Genomic DNA, 22,967 nt, shown 5'->3' with positions numbered 1-22,967 from the left:
TAAAAACGGGACCTTTTGATTGGCTGTGTTCTTACAGGTGACGTTTGCTACAGTCCTGTCGCGGACGACTCGCAAATGCGTGTGCTGATTTGCAAATGCGTGTCAGGAGACGTGTGTGGCTCCGTAGCTACACATTCGGACCACATGGGGGCACTAATATTATACCAGCCCCGTACCACCAATATATACACCAATAACTTGGGGGGGCGTTCACTGCTATCCACCCATGGTCATGTACCATTTATTTGACATTATTTAAATTAAATTGGAATAAATGGAAGAATAAAGTGGAACTAATAAAATAAGAACCAATGATATAACCAGTGAAGCTAAAAAAAATGAATGAAGCTTCTCCACACCTGCTAATTGCGACATTAACTATACTTCCCTTTATTGCATTCAGTAAACACCATTTTTTAAAATTGATTCATTAACTTTTTATTTAGTAAACACTCACTGCACCAACCCAACCGGACTGCATCGGGTCATATGTCTGCTACACCTGTAGACTCCGAGGGTACCCTTTTGGTCAATGTGCGGCTCCGGAGCCACAGTCAAGTCTCCAGACACGCATTTGCAAATTGCCACACGCATTTGCGAGTCGTCCACGGCGAGACTGTAGCAACACCCAAAGGCAGAGGACGCTGAATGTTGGCATTTTGTGCTCTCAGCCTGTCAGGCGAATATGTGGAAATTTATAAAAAAGCAGCTCGCATACTTGCTTACATTTGTCAAAGTTATTTTTATTTATTTACTTTTTTGCGGTGCAAAAGCTTACAGCACCTGGTATTCCCAGGCGGTCTCCCATCCAAGTACTAACCAGGCCCGACCCTGCTTAGCTTCCGAGATCGGACGAGATCGGGCGTTCTCAGGGTAGTATGGCCGTAAGCGAGAATTCCCTCCAAAATTTTGCATTTTATACATGTGGTCTTTATTGTGGCAAATACTTCAATCCAAAAATACGTAACTAGAATCTGAAACTATAACCACAGTCACAAATGTGTCACAACAATCTACAATGCATGATTGAAGTCACAGATATATGACAAATATCAGCAAATGTGTACAATGATTTGTTGGCACATACACATGGTTAAATGCGGACAAAAATCCGTAGATGGGCGACCTGTAAAAACGGGACCTTTTGATTGGCTGTGTTCTTACAGGTGACGTTTGCTACAGTCCTGCCGCGGACGACTCGCAAATGCGTGTGCTGATTTGCAAATGCGTGTCAGGAGACGTGTGTGGCTCCGTAGCTACACATTCGGACCACATGGGGGCACTAATATTATACCAGCCCCGTACCACCAATATATACACCAATAACTTGGGGGGGCGTTCACTGCTATCCACCCATGGTCATGTACCATTTATTTGACATTATTTAAATTAAATTGGAATAAATGGAAGAATAAAGTGGAACTAATAAAATAAGAACCAATGATATAACCAGTGAAGCTAAAAAAAATGAATGAAGCTTCTCCACACCTGCTAATTGCGACATTAACTATACTTCCCTTTATTGCATTCAGTAAACACCATTTTTTAAAATTGATTCATTAACTTTTTATTTAGTAAACACTCACTGCACCAACCCAACCGGACTGCATCGGGTCATATGTCTGCTACACCTGTAGACTCCGAGGGTACCCTTTTGGTCAATGTGTGGCTCCGGAGCCACAGTCAAGTCTCCAGACACGCATTTGCAAATTGCCACACGCATTTGCGAGTCGTCCACGGCGAGACTGTAGCAACACCCAAAGGCAGAGGACGCTGAATGTTGGCATTTTGTGCTCTCAGCCTGTCAGGCGAATATGTGGAAATTTATAAAAAAGCAGCTCGCATACTTGCTTACATTTGTCAAAGTTATTTTTATTTATTTATTTTTTGCGGTGCAAAAGCTTACAGCACCTGGTATTCCCAGGCGGTCTCCCATCCAAGTACTAACCAGGCCCGACCCTGCTTAGCTTCCGAGATCGGACGAGATCGGGCGTTCTCAGGGTAGTATGGCCGTAAGCGAGAATTCGCTCCAAAATTTTGCATTTTATACATGTGGTCTTTATTGTGGCAAATACTTCAATCCAAAAATACGTAACTAGAATCTGAAACTATAACCACAGTCACAAATGTGTCACAACAATCTACAATGCATGATTGAAGTCACAGATATATGACAAATATCAGCAAATGTGTACAATGATTTGTTGGCACATACACATGGTTAAATGCGGACAAAAATCCGTAGATGGGCGACCTGTAAAAACGGGACCTTTTGATTGGCTGTGTTCTTACAGGTGACGTTTGCTACAGTCCTGCCGCGGACGACTCGCAAATGCGTGTGCTGATTTGCAAATGCGTGTCAGGAGACGTGTGTGGCTCCGTAGCTACACATTCGGACCACATGGGGGCACTAATATTATACCAGCCCCGTACCACCAATATATACACCAATAACTTGGGGGGGCGTTCACTGCTATCCACCCATGGTCATGTACCATTTATTTGACATTATTTAAATTAAATTGGAATAAATGGAAGAATAAAGTGGAACTAATAAAATAAGAACCAATGATATAACCAGTGAAGCTAAAAAAAATGAATGAAGCTTCTCCACACCTGCTAATTGCCACATTAACTATACTTCCCTTTATTGCATTCAGTAAACACCATTTTTTAAAATTGATTCATTAACTTTTTATTTAGTAAACACTCACTGCACCAACCCAACCGGACTGCATCGGGTCATATGTCTGCTACACCTGTAGACTCCGAGGGTACCCTTTTGGTCAATGTGTGGCTCCGGAGCCACAGTCAAGTCTCCAGACACGCATTGCAAATTGCCACACGCATTTGCGAGTCGTCCACGGCGAGACTGTAGCAACACCCAAAGGCAGAGGACGCTGAATGTTGGCATTTTGTGCTCTCAGCCTGTCAGGCGAATATGTGGAAATTTATAAAAAAGCAGCTCGCATACTTGCTTACATTTGTCAAAGTTATTTTTATTTATTTATTTTTTGCGGTGCAAAAGCTTACAGCACCTGGTATTCCCAGGCGGTCTCCCATCCAAGTACTAACCAGGCCCGACCCTGCTTAGCTTCCGAGATCGGACGAGATCGGGCGTTCTCATGGTAGTATGGCCGTAAGCGAGAATTCCCTCCAAAATTTTGCATTTTATACATGTGGTCTTTATTGTGGCAAATACTTCAATCCAAAAATACGTAACAAGAATCTGAAACTATAACCACAGTCACAAATGTGTCACAACAATCTACAATGCATGATTGAAGTCACAGATATATGACAAATATCAGCAAATGTGTACAATGATTTGTTGGCACATACACATGGTTAAATGCGGACAAAAATCCGTAGATGGGCGACCTGTAAAAACGGGACCTTTTGATTGGCTGTGTTCTTACAGGTGACGTTTGCTACAGTCCTGCCGCGGACGACTCGCAAATGCGTGTGCTGATTTGCAAATGCGTGTCAGGAGACGTGTGTGGCTCCGTAGCTACACATTCGGACCACATGGGGGCACTAATATTATACCAGCCCCGTACCACCAATATATACACCAATAACTTGGGGGGGCGTTCACTGCTATCCACCCATGGTCATGTACCATTTATTTGACATTATTTAAATTAAATTGGAATAAATGGAAGAATAAAGTGGAACTAATAAAATAAGAACCAATGATATAACCAGTGAAGCTAAAAAAAATGAATGAAGCTTCTCCACACCTGCTAATTGCGACATTAACTATACTTCCCTTTATTGCATACAGTAAACACCATTTTTTAAAATTGATTCATTAACTTTTTATTTAGTAAACACTCACTGCACCAACCCAACCGGACTGCATCGGGTCATATGTCTGCTACACCTGTAGACTCCGAGGGTACCCTTTTGGTCAATGTGTGGCTCCGGAGCCACAGTCAAGTCTCCAGACACGCATTTGCAAATTGCCACACGCATTTGCGAGTCGTCCACGGCGAGACTGTAGCAACACCCAAAGGCAGAGGACGCTGAATGTTGGCATTTTGTGCTCTCAGCCTGTCAGGCGAATATGTGGAAATTTATAAAAAAGCAGCTCGCATACTTGCTTACATTTGTCAAAGTTATTTTTATTTATTTATTTTTTGCGGTGCAAAAGCTTACAGCACCTGGTATTCCCAGGCGGTCTCCCATCCAAGTACTAACCAGGCCCGACCCTGCTTAGCTTCCGAGATCGGACGAGATCGGGCGTTCTCATGGTAGTATGGCCGTAAGCGAGAATTCCCTCCAAAATTTTGCATTTTATACATGTGGTCTTTATTGTGGCAAATACTTCAATCCAAAAATACGTAACAAGAATCTGAAACTATAACCACAGTCACAAATGTGTCACAACAATCTACAATGCATGATTGAAGTCACAGATATATGACAAATATCAGCAAATGTGTACAATGATTTGTTGGCACATACACATGGTTAAATGCGGACAAAAATCCGTAGATGGGCGACCTGTAAAAACGGGACCTTTTGATTGGCTGTGTTCTTACAGGTGACGTTTGCTACAGTCCTGCCGCGGACGACTCGCAAATGCGTGTGCTGATTTGCAAATGCGTGTCAGGAGACGTGTGTGGCTCCGTAGCTACACATTCGGACCACATGGGGGCACTAATATTATACCAGCCCCGTACCACCAATATATACACCAATAACTTGGGGGGGCGTTCACTGCTATCCACCCATGGTCATGTACCATTTATTTGACATTATTTAAATTAAATTGGAATAAATGGAAGAATAAAGTGGAACTAATAAAATAAGAACCAATGATATAACCAGTGAAGCTAAAAAAAATGAATGAAGCTTCTCCACACCTGCTAATTGCGACATTAACTATACTTCCCTTTATTGCATTCAGTAAACACCATTTTTTAAAATTGATTCATTAACTTTTTATTTAGTAAACACTCACTGCACCAACCCAACCGGACTGCATCGGGTCATATGTCTGCTACACCTGTAGACTCCGAGGGTACCCTTTTGGTCAATGTGTGGCTCCGGAGCCACAGTCAAGTCTCCAGACACGCATTTGCAAATTGCCACACGCATTTGCGAGTCGTCCACGGCGAGACTGTAGCAACACCCAAAGGCAGAGGACGCTGAATGTTGGCATTTTGTGCTCTCAGCCTGTCAGGCGAATATGTGGAAATTTATAAAAAAGCAGCTCGCATACTTGCTTACATTTGTCAAAGTTATTTTTATTTATTTATTTTTTGCGGTGCAAAAGCTTACAGCACCTGGTATTCCCAGGCGGTCTCCCATCCAAGTACTAACCAGGCCCGACCCTGCTTAGCTTCCGAGATCGGACGAGATCGGGCGTTCTCAGGGTAGTATGGCCGTAAGCGAGAATTCCCTCCAAAATTTTGCATTTTATACATGTGGTCTTTATTGTGGCAAATACTTCAATCCAAAAATACGTAACTAGAATCTGAAACTATAACCACAGTCACAAATGTGTCACAACAATCTACAATGCATGATTGAAGTCACAGATATATGACAAATATCAGCAAATGTGTACAATGATTTGTTGGCACATACACATGGTTAAATGCGGACAAAAATCCGTAGATGGGCGACCTGTAAAAACGGGACCTTTTGATTGGCTGTGTTCTTACAGGTAACGTTTGCTACAGTCCTGCCGCGGACGACTCGCAAATGCGTGTGCTGATTTGCAAATGCGTGTCAGGAGACGTGTGTGGCTCCGTAGCTACACATTCGGACCACATGGGGGCACTAATATTATACCAGCCCCGTACCACCAATATATACACCAATAACTTGGGGGGGCGTTCACTGCTATCCACCCATGGTCATGTACCATTTATTTGACATTATTTAAATTAAATTGGAATAAATGGAAGAATAAAGTGGAACTAATAAAATAAGAACCAATGATATAACCAGTGAAGCTAAAAAAAATGAATGAAGCTTCTCCACACCTGCTAATTGCGACATTAACTATACTTCCCTTTATTGCATTCAGTAAACACCATTTTTTAAAATTGATTCATTAACTTTTTATTTAGTAAACACTCACTGCACCAACCCAACCGGACTGCATCGGGTCATATGTCTGCTACACCTGTAGACTCCGAGGGTACCATTTTGGTCAATGTGTGGCTCCGGAGCCACAGTCAAGTCTCCAGACACGCATTTGCAAATTGCCACACGCATTTGCGAGTCGTCCACGGCGAGACTGTAGCAACACCCAAAGGCAGAGGACGCTGAATGTTGGCATTTTGTGCTCTCAGCCTGTCAGGCGAATATGTGGAAATTTATAAAAAAGCAGCTCGCATACTTGCTTACATTCGTCAAAGTTATTTTTATTTATTTATTTTTTGCGGTGCAAAAGCTTACAGCACCTGGTATTCCCAGGCGGTCTCCCATCCAAGTACTAACCAGGCCCGACCCTGCTTAGCTTCCGCGATCGGACGAGATCGGGCGTTCTCAGGGTAGTATGGCCGTAAGCGAGAATTCCCTCCAAAATTTTGCATTTTATACATGTGGTCTTTATTGTGGCAAATACTTCAATCCAAAAATACGTAACTAGAATCTGAAACTATAACCACAGTCACAAATGTGTCACAACAATCTACAATGCATGATTGAAGTCACAGATATATGACAAATATCAGCAAATGTGTACAATGATTTGTTGGCACATACACATGGTTAAATGCGGACAAAAATCCGTAGATGGGCGACCTGTAAAAACGGGACCTTTTGATTGGCTGTGTTCTTACAGGTGACGTTTGCTACAGTCCTGCCGCGGACGACTCGCAAATGCGTGTGCTGATTTGCAAATGCGTGTCAGGAGACGTGTGTGGCTCCGTAGCTACACATTCGGACCACATGGGGGCACTAATATTATACCAGCCCCGTACCACCAATATATACACCAATAACTTGGGGGGGCGTTCACTGCTATCCACCCATGGTCATGTACCATTTATTTGACATTATTTAAATTAAATTGGAATAAATGGAAGAATAAAGTGGAACTAATAAAATAAGAACCAATGATATAACCAGTGAAGCTAAAAAAAATGAATGAAGCTTCTCCACACCTGCTAATTGCCACATTAACTATACTTCCCTTTATTGCATTCAGTAAACACCATTTTTTAAAATTGATTCATTAACTTTTTATTTAGTAAACACTCACTGCACCAACCCAACCGGACTGCATCGGGTCATATGTCTGCTACACCTGTAGACTCCGAGGGTACCCTTTTGGTCAATGTGTGGCTCCGGAGCCACAGTCAAGTCTCCAGACACGCATTTGCAAATTGCCACACGCATTTGCGAGTCGTCCACGGCGAGACTGTAGCAACACCCAAAGGCAGAGGACGCCGAATGTTGGCATTTTGTGCTCTCAGCCTGTCAGGCGAATATGTGGAAATTTATAAAAAAGCAGCTCGCATACTTGCTTACATTTGTCAAAGTTATTTTTATTTATTTATTTTTTGCGGTGCAAAAGCTTACAGCACCTGGTATTCCCAGGCGGTCTCCCATCCAAGTACTAACCAGGCCCGACCCTGCTTAGCTTCCGAGATCGGACGAGATCGGGCGTTCTCAGGGTAGTATGGCCGTAAGCGAGAATTCCCTCCAACATTTTGCATTTTATACATGTGGTCTTTATTGTGGCAAATACTTCAATCCAAAAATACGTAACAAGAATCTGAAACTATAACCACAGTCACAAATGTGTCACAACAATCTACAATGCATGATTGAAGTCACAGATATATGACAAATATCAGCAAATGTGTACAATGATTTGTTGGCACATACACATGGTTAAATGCGGACAAAAATCCGTAGATGGGCGACCTGTAAAAACGGGACCTTTTGATTGGCTGTGTTCTTACAGGTGACGTTTGCTACAGTCCTGCCGCAGACGACTCGCAAATGCGTGTGCTGATTTGCAAATGCGTGTCAGGAGACGTGTGTGGCTCCGTAGCTACACATTCGGACCACATGGGGGCACTAATATTATACCAGCCCCGTACCACCAATATATACACCAATAACTTGGGGGGGCGTTCACTGCTATCCACCCATGGTCATGTACCATTTATTTGACATTATTTAAATTAAATTGGAATAAATGGAAGAATAAAGTGGAACTAATAAAATAAGAACCAATGATATAACCAGTGAAGCTAAAAAAAATGAATGAAGCTTCTCCACACCTGCTAATTGCCACATTAACTATACTTCCCTTTATTGCATTCAGTAAACACCATTTTTTAAAATTGATTCATTAACTTTTTATTTAGTAAACACTCACTGCACCAACCCAACCGGACTGCATCGGGTCATATGTCTGCTACACCTGTAGACTCCGAGGGTACCCTTTTGGTCAATGTGTGGCTCCGGAGCCACAGTCAAGTCTCCAGACACGCATTTGCAAATTGCCACACGCATTTGCGAGTCGTCCACGGCGAGACTGTAGCAACACCCAAAGGCAGAGGACGCTGAATGTTGGCATTTTGTGCTCTCAGCCTGTCAGGCGAATATGTGGAAATTTATAAAAAAGCAGCTCGCATACTTGCTTACATTTGTCAAAGTTATTTTTATTTATTTATTTATTTTTTGCGGTGCAAAAGCTTACAGCACCTGGTATTCCCAGGCGGTCTCCCATCCAAGTACTAACCAGGCCCGACCCTGCTTAGCTTCCGAGATCGGACGAGATCGGGCGTTCTCAGGGTAGTATGGCCGTAAGCGAGAATTCCCTCCAAAATTTTGCATTTTATACATGTGGTCTTTATTGTGGCAAATACTTCAATCCAAAAATACGTAACAAGAATCTGAAACTATAACCACAGTCACAAATGTGTCACAACAATCTACAATGCATGATTGAAGTCACAGATATATGACAAATATCAGCAAATGTGTACAATGATTTGTTGGCACATACACATGGTTAAATGCGGACAAAAATCCGTAGATGGGCGACCTGTAAAAACGGGACCTTTTGATTGGCTGTGTTCTTACAGGTGACGTTTGCTACAGTCCTGCCGCGGACGACTCGCAAATGCGTGTGCTGATTTGCAAATGCGTGTCAGGAGACGTGTGTGGCTCCGTAGCTACACATTCGGACCACATGGGGGCACTAATATTATACCAGCCCCGTACCACCAATATATACACCAATAACTTGGGGGGGCGTTCACTGCTATCCACCCATGGTCATGTACCATTTATTTGACATTATTTAAATTAAATTGGAATAAATGGAAGAATAAAGTGGAACTAATAAAATAAGAACCAATGATATAACCAGTGAAGCTAAAAAAAATGAATGAAGCTTCTCCACACCTGCTAATTGCCACATTAACTATACTTCCCTTTATTGCATTCAGTAAACACCATTTTTTAAAATTGATTCATTAACTTTTTATTTAGTAAACACTCACTGCACCAACCCAACCGGACTGCATCGGGTCATATGTCTGCTACACCTGTAGACTCCGAGGGTACCCTTTTGGTCAATGTGTGGCTCCGGAGCCACAGTCAAGTCTCCAGACACGCATTTGCAAATTGCCACACGCATTTGCGAGTCGTCCACGGCGAGACTGTAGCAACACCCAAAGGCAGAGGACGCTGAATGTTGGCATTTTGTGCTCTCAGCCTGTCAGGCGAATATGTGGAAATTTATAAAAAAGCAGCTCGCATACTTGCTTACATTTGTCAAAGTTATTTTTATTTATTTATTTATTTTTTGCGGTGCAAAAGCTTACAGCACCTGGTATTCCCAGGCGGTCTCCCATCCAAGTACTAACCAGGCCCGACCCTGCTTAGCTTCCGAGATCGGACGAGATCGGGCGTTCTCAGGGTAGTATGGCCGTAAGCGAGAATTCCCTCCAAAATTTTGCATTTTATACATGTGGTCTTTATTGTGGCAAATACTTCAATCCAAAAATACGTAACAAGAATCTGAAACTATAACCACAGTCACAAATGTGTCACAACAATCTACAATGCATGATTGAAGTCACAGATATATGACAAATATCAGCAAATGTGTACAATGATTTGTTGGCACATACACATGGTTAAATGCGGACAAAAATCCGTAGATGGGCGACCTGTAAAAACGGGACCTTTTGATTGGCTGTGTTCTTACAGGTGACGTTTGCTACAGTCCTGCCGCGGACGACTCGCAAATGCGTGTGCTGATTTGCAAATGCGTGTCAGGAGACGTGTGTGGCTCCGTAGCTACACATTCGGACCACATGGGGGCACTAATATTATACCAGCCCCGTACCACCAATATATACACCAATAACTTGGGGGGGCGTTCACTGCTATCCACCCATGGTCATGTACCATTTATTTGACATTATTTAAATTAAATTGGAATAAATGGAAGAATAAAGTGGAACTAATAAAATAAGAACCAATGATATAACCAGTGAAGCTAAAAAAAATGAATGAAGCTTCTCCACACCTGCTAATTGCGACATTAACTATACTTCCCTTTATTGCATTCAGTAAACACCATTTTTTAAAATTGATTCATTAACGTTTTATTTAGTAAACACTCACTGCACCAACCCAACCGGACTGCATCGGGTCATATGTCTGCTACACCTGTAGACTCCGAGGGTACCCTTTTGGTCAATGTGTGGCTCCGGAGCCACAGTCAAGTCTCCAGACACGCATTTGCAAATTGCCACACGCATTTGCGAGTCGTCCACGGCGAGACTGTAGCAACACCCAAAGGCAGAGGACGCTGAATGTTGGCATTTTGTGCTCTCAGCCTGTCAGGCGAATATGTGGAAATTTATAAAAAAGCAGCTCGCATACTTGCTTACATTTGTCAAAGTTATTTTTATTTATTTATTTTTTGCGGTGCAAAAGCTTACAGCACCTGGTATTCCCAGGCGGTCTCCCATCCAAGTACTAACCAGGCCCGACCCTGCTTAGCTTCCGAGATCGGACGAGATCGGGCGTTCTCAGGGTAGTATGGCCGTAAGCGAGAATTCCCTCCAAAATTTTGCATTTTATACATGTGGTCTTTATTGTGGCAAATACTTCAATCCAAAAATACGTAACTAGAATCTGAAACTATAACCACAGTCACAAATGTGTCACAACAATCTACAATGCATGATTGAAGTCACAGATATATGACAAATATCAGCAAATGTGTACAATGATTTGTTGGCACATACACATGGTTAAATGCGGACAAAAATCCGTAGATGGGCGACCTGTAAAAACGGGACCTTTTGATTGGCTGTGTTCTTACAGGTGACGTTTGCTACAGTCCTGCCGCGGACGACTCGCAAATGCGTGTGCTGATTTGCAAATGCGTGTCAGGAGACGTGTGTGGCTCCGTAGCTACACATTCGGACCACATGGGGGCACTAATATTATACCAGCCCCGTACCACCAATATATACACCAATAACTTGGGGGGGCGTTCACTGCTATCCACCCATGGTCATGTACCATTTATTTGACATTATTTAAATTAAATTGGAATAAATGGAAGAATAAAGTGGAACTAATAAAATAAGAACCAATGATATAACCAGTGAAGCTAAAAAAAATGAATGAAGCTTCTCCACACCTGCTAATTGCGACATTAACTATACTTCCCTTTATTGCATTCAGTAAACACCATTTTTTAAAATTGATTCATTAACTTTTTATTTAGTAAACACTCACTGCACCAACCCAACCGGACTGCATCGGGTCATATGTCTGCTACACCTGTAGACTCCGAGGGTACCATTTTGGTCAATGTGTGGCTCCGGAGCCACAGTCAAGTCTCCAGACACGCATTTGCAAATTGCCACACGCATTTGCGAGTCGTCCACGGCGAGACTGTAGCAACACCCAAAGGCAGAGGACGCTGAATGTTGGCATTTTGTGCTCTCAGCCTGTCAGGCGAATATGTGGAAATTTATAAAAAAGCAGCTCGCATACTTGCTTACATTTGTCAAAGTTATTTTTATTTATTTATTTTTTGCGGTGCAAAAGCTTACAGCACCTGGTATTCCCAGGCGGTCTCCCATCCAAGTACTAACCAGGCCCGACCCTGCTTAGCTTCCGAGATCGGACGAGATCGGGCGTTCTCAGGGTAGTATGGCCGTAAGCGAGAATTCCCTCCAAAATTTTGCATTTTATACATGTGGTCTTTATTGTGGCAAATACTTCAATCCAAAAATACGTAACTAGAATCTGAAACTATAACCACAGTCACAAATGTGTCACAACAATCTACAATGCATGATTGAAGTCACAGATATATGACAAATATCAGCAAATTTGTACAATGATTTGTTGGCACATACACATGGTTAAATGCGGACAAAAATCCGTAGATGGGCGACCTGTAAAAACGGGACCTTTTGATTGGCTGTGTTCTTACAGGTGACGTTTGCTACAGTCCTGCCGCGGACGACTCGCAAATGCGTGTGCTGATTTGCAAATGCGTGTCAAGAGACGTGTGTGGCTCCGTAGCTACACATTCGGACCACATGGGGGCACTAATATTATACCAGCCCCGTACCACCAATATATACACCAATAACTTGGGGGGGCGTTCACTGCTATCCACCCATGGTCATGTACCATTTATTTGACATTATTTAAAATAAATTGGAATAAATGGAAGAATAAAGTGGAACTAATAAAATAAGAACCAATGATATAACCAGTGAAGCTAAAAAAAATGAATGAAGCTTCTCCACACCTGCTAATTGCCACATTAACTATACTTCCCTTTATTGCATTCAGTAAACACCATTTTTTAAAATTGATTCATTAACTTTTTATTTAGTAAACACTCACTGCACCAACCCAACCGGACTGCATCGGGTCATATGTCTGCTACACCTGTAGACTCCGAGGGTACCCTTTTGGTCAATGTGTGGCTCCGGAGCCACAGTCAAGTCTCCAGACACGCATTTGCAAATTGCCACACGCATTTGCGAGTCGTCCACGGCGAGACTGTAGCAACACCCAAAGGCAGAGGACGCCGAATGTTGGCATTTTGTGCTCTCAGCCTGTCAGGCGAATATGTGGAAATTTATAAAAAAGCAGCTCGCATACTTGCTTACATTTGTCAAAGTTATTTTTATTTATTTATTTTTTGCGGTGCAAAAGCTTACAGCACCTGGTATTCCCAGGCGGTCTCCCATCCAAGTACTAACCAGGCCCGACCCTGCTTAGCTTCCGAGATCGGACGAGATCGGGCGTTCTCAGGGTAGTATGGCCGTAAGCGAGAATTCGCTCCAAAATTTTGCATTTTATACATGTGGTCTTTATTGTGGCAAATACTTCAATCCAAAAATACGTAACAAGAATCTGAAACTATAACCACAGTCACAAATGTGTCACAACAATCTACAATGCATGATTGAAGTCACAGATATATGACAAATATCAGCAAATGTGTACAATGATTTGTTGGCACATACACATGGTTAAATGCGGACAAAAATCCGTAGATGGGCGACCTGTAAAAACGGGACCTTTTGATTGGCTGTGTTCTTACAGGTGACGTTTGCTACAGTCCTGCCGCGGACGACTCGCAAATGCGTGTGCTGATTTGCAAATGCGTGTCAGGAGACGTGTGTGGCTCCGTAGCTACACATTCGGACCACATGGGGGCACTAATATTATACCAGCCCCGTACCACCAATATATACACCAATAACTTGGGGGGGCGTTCACTGCTATCCACCCATGGTCATGTACCATTTATTTGACATTATTTAAATTAAATTGGAATAAATGGAAGAATAAAGTGGAACTAATAAAATAAGAACCAATGATATAACCAGTGAAGCTAAAAAAAATGAATGAAGCTTCTCCACACCTGCTAATTGCCACATTAACTATACTTCCCTTTATTGCATTCAGTAAACACCATTTTTTAAAATTGATTCATTAACTTTTTATTTAGTAAACACTCACTGCACCAACCCAACCGGACTGCATCGGGTCATATGTCTGCTACACCTGTAGACTCCGAGGGTACCCTTTTGGTCAATGTGTGGCTCCGGAGCCACAGTCAAGTCTCCAGACACGCATTTGCAAATTGCCACACGCATTTGCGAGTCGTCCACGGCGAGACTGTAGCAACACCCAAAGGCAGAGGACGCTGAATGTTGGCATTTTGTGCTCTCAGCCTGTCAGGCGAATATGTGGAAATTTATAAAAAAGCAGCTCGCATACTTGCTTACATTTGTCAAAGTTATTTTTATTTATTTATTTATTTTTTGCGGTGCAAAAGCTTACAGCACCTGGTATTCCCAGGCGGTCTCCCATCCAAGTACTAACCAGGCCCGACCCTGCTTAGCTTCCGAGATCGGACGAGATCGGGCGTTCTCAGGGTAGTATGGCCGTAAGCGAGAATTCCCTCCAAAATTTTGCATTTTATACATGTGGTCTTTATTGTGGCAAATACTTCAATCCAAAAATACGTAACAAGAATCTGAAACTATAACCACAGTCACAAATGTGTCACAACAATCTACAATGCATGATTGAAGTCACAGATATATGACAAATATCAGCAAATGTGTACAATGATTTGTTGGCACATACACATGGTTAAATGCGGACAAAAATCCGTAGATGGGCGACCTGTAAAAACGGGACCTTTTGATTGGCTGTGTTCTTACAGGTGACGTTTGCTACAGTCCTGCCGCGGACGACTCGCAAATGCGTGTGCTGATTTGCAAATGCGTGTCAGGAGACTTGTGTGGCTCCGTAGCTACACATTCGGACCACATGGGGGCACTAATATTATACCAGCCCCGTACCACCAATATATACACCAATAACTTGGGGGGGCGTTCACTGCTATCCACCCATGGTCATGTACCATTTATTTGACATTATTTAAATTAAATTGGAATAAATGGAAGAATAAAGTGGAACTAATAAAATAAGAACCAATGATATAACCAGTGAAGCTAAAAAAAATGAATGAAGCTTCTCCACACCTGCTAATTGCGACATTAACTATACTTCCCTTTATTGCATTCAGTAAACACCATTTTTTAAAATTGATTCATTAACTTTTTATTTAGTAAACACTCACTGCACCAACCCAACCGGACTGCATCGGGTCATATGTCTGCTACACCTGTAGACTCCGAGGGTACCCTTTTGGTCAATGTGTGGCTCCGGAGCCACAGTCAAGTCTCCAGACACGCATTTGCAAATTGCCACACGCATTTGCGAGTCGTCCACGGCGAGACTGTAGCAACACCCAAAGGCAGAGGACGCTGAATGTTGGCATTTTGTGCTCTCAGCCTGTCAGGCGAATATGTGGAAATTTATAAAAAAGCAGCTCGCATACTTGCTTACATTTGTCAAAGTTATTTTTATTTATTTATTTTTTGCGGTGCAAAAGCTTACAGCACCTGGTATTCCCAGGCGGTCTCCCATCCAAGTACTAACCAGGACCGACCCTGCTTAGCTTCCGAGATCGGACGAGATCGGGCGTTCTCAGGGTAGTATGGCCGTAAGCGAGAATTCCCTCCAAAATTTTGCATTTTATACATGTGGTCTTTATTGTGGCAAATACTTCAATCCAAAAATACGTAACTAGAATCTGAAACTATAACCACAGTCACAAATGTGTCACAACAATCTACAATGCATGATTGAAGTCACAGATATATGACAAATATCAGCAAATGTGTACAATGATTTGTTGGCACATACACATGGTTAAATGCGGACAAAAATCCGTAGATGGGCGACCTGTAAAAACGGGACCTTTTGATTGGCTGTGTTCTTACAGGTGACGTTTGCTACAGTCCTGCCGCGGACGACTCGCAAATGCGTGTGCTGATTTGCAAATGCGTGTCAGGAGACGTGTGTGGCTCCGTAGCTACACATTCGGACCACATGGGGGCACTAATATTATACCAGCCCCGTACCACCAATATATACACCAATAACTTGGGGGGGCGTTCACTGCTATCCACCCATGGTCATGTACCATTTATTTGACATTATTTAAATTAAATTGGAATAAATGGAAGAATAAAGTGGAACTAATAAAATAAGAACCAATGATATAACCAGTGAAGCTAAAAAAAATGAATGAAGCTTCTCCACACCTGCTAATTGCCACATTAACTATACTTCCCTTTATTGCATTCAGTAAACACCATTTTTTAAAATTGATTCATTAACTTTTTATTTAGTAAACACTCACTGCACCAACCCAACCGGACTGCATCGGGTCATATGTCTGCTACACCTGTAGACTCCGAGGGTACCCTTTTGGTCAATGTGTGGCTCCGGAGCCACAGTCAAGTCTCCAGACACGCATTTGCAAATTGCCACACGCATTTGCGAGTCGTCCACGGCGAGACTGTAGCAACACCCAAAGGCAGAGGACGCTGAATGTTGGCATTTTGTGCTCTCAGCCTGTCAGGCGAATATGTGGAAATTTATAAAAAAGCAGCTCGCATACTTGCTTACATTTGTCAAAGTTATTTTTATTTATTTATTTTTTGCGGTGCAAAAGCTTACAGCACCTGGTATTCCCAGGCGGTCTCCCATCCAAGTACTAACCAGGCCCGACCCTGCTTAGCTTCCGAGATCGGACGAGATCGGGCGTTCTCAGGGTAGTATGGCCGTAAGCGAGAATTCCCTCCAAAATTTTGCATTTTATACATGTGGTCTTTATTGTGGCAAATACTTCAATCCAAAAATACGTAACAAGAATCTGAAACTATAACCACAGTCACAAATGTGTCACAACAATCTACAATGCATGATTGAAGTCACAGATATATGACAAATATCAGCAAATGTGTACAATGATTTGTTGGCACATACACATGGTTAAATGCGGACAAAAATCCGTAGATGGGCGACCTGTAAAAACGGGACCTTTTGATTGGCTGTGTTCTTACAGGTGACGTTTGCTACAGTCCTGCCGCGGACGACTCGCAAATGCGTGTGCTGATTTGCAAATGCGTGTCAGGAGACGTGTGTGGCTCCGTAGCTACACATTCGGACCACATGGGGGCACTAATATTATACCAGCCCCGTACCACCAATATATACACCAATAACTTGGGGGGGCGTTCACTGCTATCCACCCATGGTCATGTACCATTTATTTGACATTATTTAAATTAAATTGGAATAAATGGAAGAATAAAGTGGAACTAATAAAATAAGAACCAATGATATAACCAGTGAAGCTAAAAAAAATGAATGAAGCTTCTCCACACCTGCTAATTGCGACATTAACTATACTTCCCTTTATTGCATTCAGTAAACACCATTTTTTAAAATTGATTCATTAACTTTTTATTTAGTAAACACTCACTGCACCAACCCAACCGGACTGCATCGGGTCATATGTCTGCTACACCTGTAGACTCCGAGGGTACCCTTTTGGTCAATGTGTGGCTCCGGAGCCACAGTCAAGTCTCCAGACACGCATTTGCAAATTGCCACACGCATTTGCGAGTCGTCCACGGCGAGACTGTAGCAACACCCAAAGGCAGAGGACGCTGAATGTTGGCATTTTGTGCTCTCAGCCTGTCAGGCGAATATGTGGAAATTTATAAAAAAGCAGCTCGCATACTTGCTTACATTTGTCAAAGTTATTTTTATTTATTTATTTTTTGCGGTGCAAAAGCTTACAGCACCTGGTATTCCCAGGCGGTCTCCCATCCAAGTACTAACCAGGACCGACCCTGCTTAGCTTCCGAGATCGGACGAGATCGGGCGTTCTCAGGGTAGTATGGCCGTAAGCGAGAATTCCCTCCAAAATTTTGCATTTTATACATGTGGTCTTTATTGTGGCAAATACTTCAATCCAAAAATACGTAACTAGAATCTGAAACTATAACCACAGTCACAAATGTGTCACAACAATCTACAATGCATGATTGAAGTCACAGATATATGACAAATATCAGCAAATGTGTACAATGATTTGTTGGCACATACACATGGTTAAATGCGGACAAAAATCCGTAGATGGGCGACCTGTAAAAACGGGACCTTTTGATTGGCTGTGTTCTTACAGGTGACGTTTGCTACAGTCCTGCCGCGGACGACTCGCAAATGCGTGTGCTGATTTGCAAATGCGTGTCAGGAGACGTGTGTGGCTCCGTAGCTACACATTCGGACCACATGGGGGCACTAATATTATACCAGCCCCGTACCACCAATATATACACCAATAACTTGGGGGGGCGTTCACTGCTATCCACCCATGGTCATGTACCATTTATTTGACATTATTTAAATTAAATTGGAATAAATGGAAGAATAAAGTGGAACTAATAAAATAAGAACCAATGATATAACCAGTGAAGCTAAAAAAAATGAATGAAGCTTCTCCACACCTGCTAATTGCCACATTAACTATACTTCCCTTTATTGCATTCAGTAAACACCATTTTTTAAAATTGATTCATTAACTTTTTATTTAGTAAACACTCACTGCACCAACCCAACCGGACTGCATCGGGTCATATGTCTGCTACACCTGTAGACTCCGAGGGTACCCTTTTGGTCAATGTGTGGCTCCGGAGCCACAGTCAAGTCTCCAGACACGCATTTGCAAATTGCCACACGCATTTGCGAGTCGTCCACGGCGAGACTGTAGCAACACCCAAAGGCAGAGGACGCTGAATGTTGGCATTTTGTGCTCTCAGCCTGTCAGGCGAATATGTGGAAATTTATAAAAAAGCAGCTCGCATACTTGCTTACATTTGTCAAAGTTATTTTTATTTATTTATTTTTTGCGGTGCAAAAGCTTACAGCACCTGGTATTCCCAGGCGGTCTCCCATCCAAGTACTAACCAGGCCCGACCCTGCTTAGCTTCCGAGATCGGACGAGATCGGGCGTTCTCAGGGTAGTATGGCCGTAAGCGAGAATTCCCTCCAAAATTTTGCATTTTATACATGTGGTCTTTATTGTGGCAAATACTTCAATCCAAAAATACGTAACAAGAATCTGAAACTATAACCACAGTCACAAATGTGTCACAACAATCTACAATGCATGATTGAAGTCACAGATATATGACAAATATCAGCAAATGTGTACAATGATTTGTTGGCACATACACATGGTTAAATGCGGACAAAAATCCGTAGATGGGCGACCTGTAAAAACGGGACCTTTTGATTGGCTGTGTTCTTACAGGTGACGTTTGCTACAGTCCTGCCGCGGACGACTCGCAAATGCGTGTGCTGATTTGCAAATGCGTGTCAGGAGACGTGTGTGGCTCCGTAGCTACACATTCGGACCACATGGGGGCACTAATATTATACCAGCCCCGTACCACCAATATATACACCAATAACTTGGGGGGGCGTTCACTGCTATCCACCCATGGTCATGTACCATTTATTTGACATTATTTAAATTAAATTGGAATAAATGGAAGAATAAAGTGGAACTAATAAAATAAGAACCAATGATATAACCAGTGAAGCTAAAAAAAATGAATGAAGCTTCTCCACACCTGCTAATTGCGACATTAACTATACTTCCCTTTATTGCATTCAGTAAACACCATTTTTTAAAATTGATTCATTAACTTTTTATTTAGTAAACACTCACTGCACCAACCCAACCGGACTGCATCGGGTCATATGTCTGCTACACCTGTAGACTCCGAGGGTACCCTTTTGGTCTTAATGTGTGGCTCCGGAGCCACAGTCAAGTCTCCAGACACGCATTTGCAAATTGCCACACGCATTTGCGAGTCGTCCACGGCGAGACTGTAGCAACACCCAAAGGCAGAGGACGCTGAATGTTGGCATTTTGTGCTCTCAGCCTGTCAGGCGAATATGTGGAAATTTATAAAAAAGCAGCTCGCATACTTGCTTACATTTGTCAAAGTTATTTTTATTTATTTATTTATTTTTTGCGGTGCAAAAGCTTACAGCACCTGGTATTCCCAGGCGGTCTCCCATCCAAGTACTAACCAGGCCCGACCCTGCTTAGCTTCCGAGATCGGACGAGATCGGGCGTTCTCAGGGTAGTATGGCCGTAAGCGAGAATTCCCTCCAAAATTTTGCATTTTATACATGTGGTCTTTATTGTGGCAAATACTTCAATCCAAAAATACGTAACTAGAATCTGAAACTATAACCACAGTCACAAATGTGTCACAACAATCTACAATGCATGATTGAAGTCACAGATATATGACAAATATCAGCAAATGTGTACAATGATTTGTTGGCACATACACATGGTTAAATGCGGACAAAAATCCGTAGATGGGCGACCTGTAAAAACGGGACCTTTTGATTGGCTGTGTTCTTACAGGTGACGTTTGCTACAGTCCTGCCGCGGACGACTCGCAAATGCGTGTGCTGATTTGCAAATGCGTGTCAGGAGACGTGTGTGGCTCCGTAGCTACACATTCGGACCACATGGGGGCACTAATATTATACCAGCCCCGTACCACCAATATATACACCAATAACTTGGGGGGGCGTTCACTGCTATCCACCCATGGTCATGTACCATTTATTTGACATTATTTAAATTAAATTGGAATAAATGGAAGAATAAAGTGGAACTAATAAAATAAGAACCAATGATATAACCAGTGAAGCTAAAAAAAATGAATGAAGCTTCTCCACACCTGCTAATTGCGACATTAACTATACTTCCCTTTATTGCATTCAGTAAACACCATTTTTTAAAATTGATTCATTAACTTTTTATTTAGTAAACACTCACTGCACCAACCCAACCGGACTGCATCGGGTCATATGTCTGCTACACCTGTAGACTCCGAGGGTACCCTTTTGGTCAATGTGTGGCTCCGGAGCCACAGTCAAGTCTCCAGACACGCATTTGCAAATTGCCACACGCATTTGCGAGTCGTCCACGGCGAGACTGTAGCAACACCCAAAGGCAGAGGACGCTGAATGTTGGCATTTTGTGCTCTCAGCCTGTCAGGCGAATATGTGGAAATTTATAAAAAAGCAGCTCGCATACTTGCTTACATTTGTCAAAGTTATTTTTATTTATTTATTTTTTGCGGTGCAAAAGCTTACAGCACCTGGTATTCCCAGGCGGTCTCCCATCCAAGTACTAACCAGGCCCGACCCTGCTTAGCTTCCGAGATCGGACGAGATCGGGCGTTCTCAGGGTAGTATGGCCGTAAGCGAGAATTCCCTCCAAAATTTTGCATTTTATACATGTGGTCTTTATTGTGGCAAATACTTCAATCCAAAAATACGTAACTAGAATCTGAAACTATAACCACAGTCACAAATGTGTCACAACAATCTACAATGCATGATTGAAGTCACAGATATATGACAAATATCAGCAAATGTGTACAATGATTTGTTGGCACATACACATGGTTAAATGCGGACAAAAATCCGTAGATGGGCGACCTGTAAAAACGGGACCTTTTGATTGGCTGTGTTCTTACAGGTGACGTTTGCTACAGTCCTGCCGCGGACGACTCGCAAATGCGTGTGCTGATTTGCAAATGCGTGTCAGGAGACGTGTGTGGCTCCGTAGCTACACATTCGGACCACATGGGGGCACTAATATTATACCAGCCCCGTACCACCAATATATACACCAATAACTTGGGGGGGCGTTCACTGCTATCCACCCATGGTCATGTACCATTTATTTGACATTATTTAAATTAAATTGGAATAAATGGAAGAATAAAGTGGAACTAATAAAATAAGAACCAATGATATAACCAGTGAAGCTAAAAAAAATGAATGAAGCTTCTCCACACCTGCTAATTGCGACATTAACTATACTTCCCTTTATTGCATTCAGTAAACACCATTTTTTAAAATTGATTCATTAACTTTTTATTTAGTAAACACTCACTGCACCAACCCAACCGGACTGCATCGGGTCATATGTCTGCTACACCTGTAGACTCCGAGGGTACCCTTTTGGTCAATGTGTGGCTCCGGAGCCACAGTCAAGTCTCCAGACACGCATTTGCAAATTGCCACACGCATTTGCGAGTCGTCCACGGCGAGACTGTAGCAACACCCAAAGGCAGAGGACGCTGAATGTTGGCATTTTGTGCTCTCAGCCTGTCAGGCGAATATGTGGAAATTTATAAAAAAGCAGCTCGCATACTTGCTTACATTTGTCAAAGTTATTTTTATTTATTTATTTTTTGCGGTGCAAAAGCTTACAGCACCTGGTATTCCCAGGCGGTCTCCCATCCAAGTACTAACCAGGCCCGACCATGCTTAGCTTCCGAGATCGGACGAGATCGGGCGTTCTCAGGGTAGTATGGCCGTAAGCGAGAATTCCCTCCAAAATTTTGCATTTTATACATGTGGTCTTTATTGTGGCAAATACTTCAATCCAAAAATACGTAACTAGAATCTGAAACTATAACCACAGTCACAAATGTGTCACAACAATCTACAATGCATGATTGAAGTCACAGATATATGACAAATATCAGCAAATGTGTACAATGATTTGTTGGCACATACACATGGTTAAATGCGGACAAAAATCCGTAGATGGGCGACCTGTAAAAACGGGACCTTTTGATTGGCTGTGTTCTTACAGGTGACGTTTGCTACAGTCCTGCCGCGGACGACTCGCAAATGCGTGTGCTGATTTGCAAATGCGTGTCAGGAGACGTGTGTGGCTCCGTAGCTACACATTCGGACCACATGGGGGCACTAATATTATACCAGCCCCGTACCACCAATATATACACCAATAACTTGGGGGGGCGTTCACTGCTATCCACCCATGGTCATGTACCATTTATTTGACATTATTTAAATTAAATTGGAATAAATGGAAGAATAAAGTGGAACTAATAAAATAAGAACCAATGATATAACCAGTGAAGCTAAAAAAAAATGAATGAAGCTTCTCCACACCTGCTAATTGCGACATTAACTATACTTCC

At 42.5% G+C, this 22,967-nt stretch overlaps 20 non-coding genes across 20 annotated transcripts; all 20 read right to left on the bottom strand.

Annotated features, from left to right (window-relative positions):
* Positions 1–771: 771 nt before the first annotated feature.
* LOC148336384 (5S ribosomal RNA) lies at positions 772–890 on the bottom strand. Its single transcript, XR_015843798.1, has one exon. It is a non-coding gene; the product is annotated as a 5S ribosomal RNA (ribosomal RNA).
* A 1,009-nt stretch (positions 891–1,899) lies between these two features.
* LOC148336383 (5S ribosomal RNA) lies at positions 1,900–2,018 on the bottom strand. Its single transcript, XR_015843797.1, has one exon. It is a non-coding gene; the product is annotated as a 5S ribosomal RNA (ribosomal RNA).
* A 1,008-nt stretch (positions 2,019–3,026) lies between these two features.
* LOC148336382 (5S ribosomal RNA) lies at positions 3,027–3,145 on the bottom strand. Its single transcript, XR_015843440.1, has one exon. It is a non-coding gene; the product is annotated as a 5S ribosomal RNA (ribosomal RNA).
* Positions 3,146–4,154: 1,009 nt separating this feature from the next.
* Positions 4,155–4,273, bottom strand: LOC148336381 (5S ribosomal RNA). Its single transcript, XR_015843439.1, has one exon. It is a non-coding gene; the product is annotated as a 5S ribosomal RNA (ribosomal RNA).
* A 1,009-nt stretch (positions 4,274–5,282) lies between these two features.
* On the bottom strand, positions 5,283–5,401 carry LOC148336380 (5S ribosomal RNA). Its single transcript, XR_015843796.1, has one exon. It is a non-coding gene; the product is annotated as a 5S ribosomal RNA (ribosomal RNA).
* A 1,009-nt stretch (positions 5,402–6,410) lies between these two features.
* LOC148336379 (5S ribosomal RNA) lies at positions 6,411–6,529 on the bottom strand. The gene has a single exon (XR_015843474.1). It is a non-coding gene; the product is annotated as a 5S ribosomal RNA (ribosomal RNA).
* Positions 6,530–7,538: 1,009 nt separating this feature from the next.
* Positions 7,539–7,657, bottom strand: LOC148336378 (5S ribosomal RNA). The gene has a single exon (XR_015843795.1). It is a non-coding gene; the product is annotated as a 5S ribosomal RNA (ribosomal RNA).
* Positions 7,658–8,670: 1,013 nt separating this feature from the next.
* LOC148336377 (5S ribosomal RNA) lies at positions 8,671–8,789 on the bottom strand. The gene has a single exon (XR_015843794.1). It is a non-coding gene; the product is annotated as a 5S ribosomal RNA (ribosomal RNA).
* Positions 8,790–9,802: 1,013 nt separating this feature from the next.
* LOC148336376 (5S ribosomal RNA) lies at positions 9,803–9,921 on the bottom strand. Its single transcript, XR_015843793.1, has one exon. It is a non-coding gene; the product is annotated as a 5S ribosomal RNA (ribosomal RNA).
* A 1,009-nt stretch (positions 9,922–10,930) lies between these two features.
* On the bottom strand, positions 10,931–11,049 carry LOC148336375 (5S ribosomal RNA). Its single transcript, XR_015843792.1, has one exon. It is a non-coding gene; the product is annotated as a 5S ribosomal RNA (ribosomal RNA).
* A 1,009-nt stretch (positions 11,050–12,058) lies between these two features.
* On the bottom strand, positions 12,059–12,177 carry LOC148336374 (5S ribosomal RNA). The gene has a single exon (XR_015843791.1). It is a non-coding gene; the product is annotated as a 5S ribosomal RNA (ribosomal RNA).
* A 1,009-nt stretch (positions 12,178–13,186) lies between these two features.
* Positions 13,187–13,305, bottom strand: LOC148336373 (5S ribosomal RNA). Its single transcript, XR_015843790.1, has one exon. It is a non-coding gene; the product is annotated as a 5S ribosomal RNA (ribosomal RNA).
* A 1,013-nt stretch (positions 13,306–14,318) lies between these two features.
* Positions 14,319–14,437, bottom strand: LOC148336372 (5S ribosomal RNA). The gene has a single exon (XR_015843789.1). It is a non-coding gene; the product is annotated as a 5S ribosomal RNA (ribosomal RNA).
* Positions 14,438–15,446: 1,009 nt separating this feature from the next.
* Positions 15,447–15,565, bottom strand: LOC148336371 (5S ribosomal RNA). Its single transcript, XR_015843452.1, has one exon. It is a non-coding gene; the product is annotated as a 5S ribosomal RNA (ribosomal RNA).
* A 1,009-nt stretch (positions 15,566–16,574) lies between these two features.
* LOC148336370 (5S ribosomal RNA) lies at positions 16,575–16,693 on the bottom strand. The gene has a single exon (XR_015843787.1). It is a non-coding gene; the product is annotated as a 5S ribosomal RNA (ribosomal RNA).
* A 1,009-nt stretch (positions 16,694–17,702) lies between these two features.
* On the bottom strand, positions 17,703–17,821 carry LOC148336369 (5S ribosomal RNA). Its single transcript, XR_015843451.1, has one exon. It is a non-coding gene; the product is annotated as a 5S ribosomal RNA (ribosomal RNA).
* A 1,009-nt stretch (positions 17,822–18,830) lies between these two features.
* Positions 18,831–18,949, bottom strand: LOC148336368 (5S ribosomal RNA). Its single transcript, XR_015843786.1, has one exon. It is a non-coding gene; the product is annotated as a 5S ribosomal RNA (ribosomal RNA).
* Positions 18,950–19,964: 1,015 nt separating this feature from the next.
* On the bottom strand, positions 19,965–20,083 carry LOC148336367 (5S ribosomal RNA). The gene has a single exon (XR_015843785.1). It is a non-coding gene; the product is annotated as a 5S ribosomal RNA (ribosomal RNA).
* A 1,009-nt stretch (positions 20,084–21,092) lies between these two features.
* On the bottom strand, positions 21,093–21,211 carry LOC148336366 (5S ribosomal RNA). Its single transcript, XR_015843784.1, has one exon. It is a non-coding gene; the product is annotated as a 5S ribosomal RNA (ribosomal RNA).
* A 1,009-nt stretch (positions 21,212–22,220) lies between these two features.
* On the bottom strand, positions 22,221–22,339 carry LOC148336365 (5S ribosomal RNA). The gene has a single exon (XR_015843455.1). It is a non-coding gene; the product is annotated as a 5S ribosomal RNA (ribosomal RNA).
* Between the last annotated feature and the right edge of the window lie 628 nt (positions 22,340–22,967).

Source organism: Idiotropiscis lumnitzeri, chromosome 5 (genome assembly GCF_059441095.1).
Source record: "Idiotropiscis lumnitzeri isolate Australia: NSW breed Sydney's pygmy pipehorse chromosome 5, RoL_Ilum_1.0, whole genome shotgun sequence".
Lineage (NCBI taxonomy): Eukaryota > Metazoa > Chordata > Actinopteri > Syngnathiformes > Syngnathidae > Idiotropiscis > Idiotropiscis lumnitzeri.
Note: the sequence above shows the minus strand (reverse complement) of the source record. Positions and strands in the feature narration are given on the sequence as shown.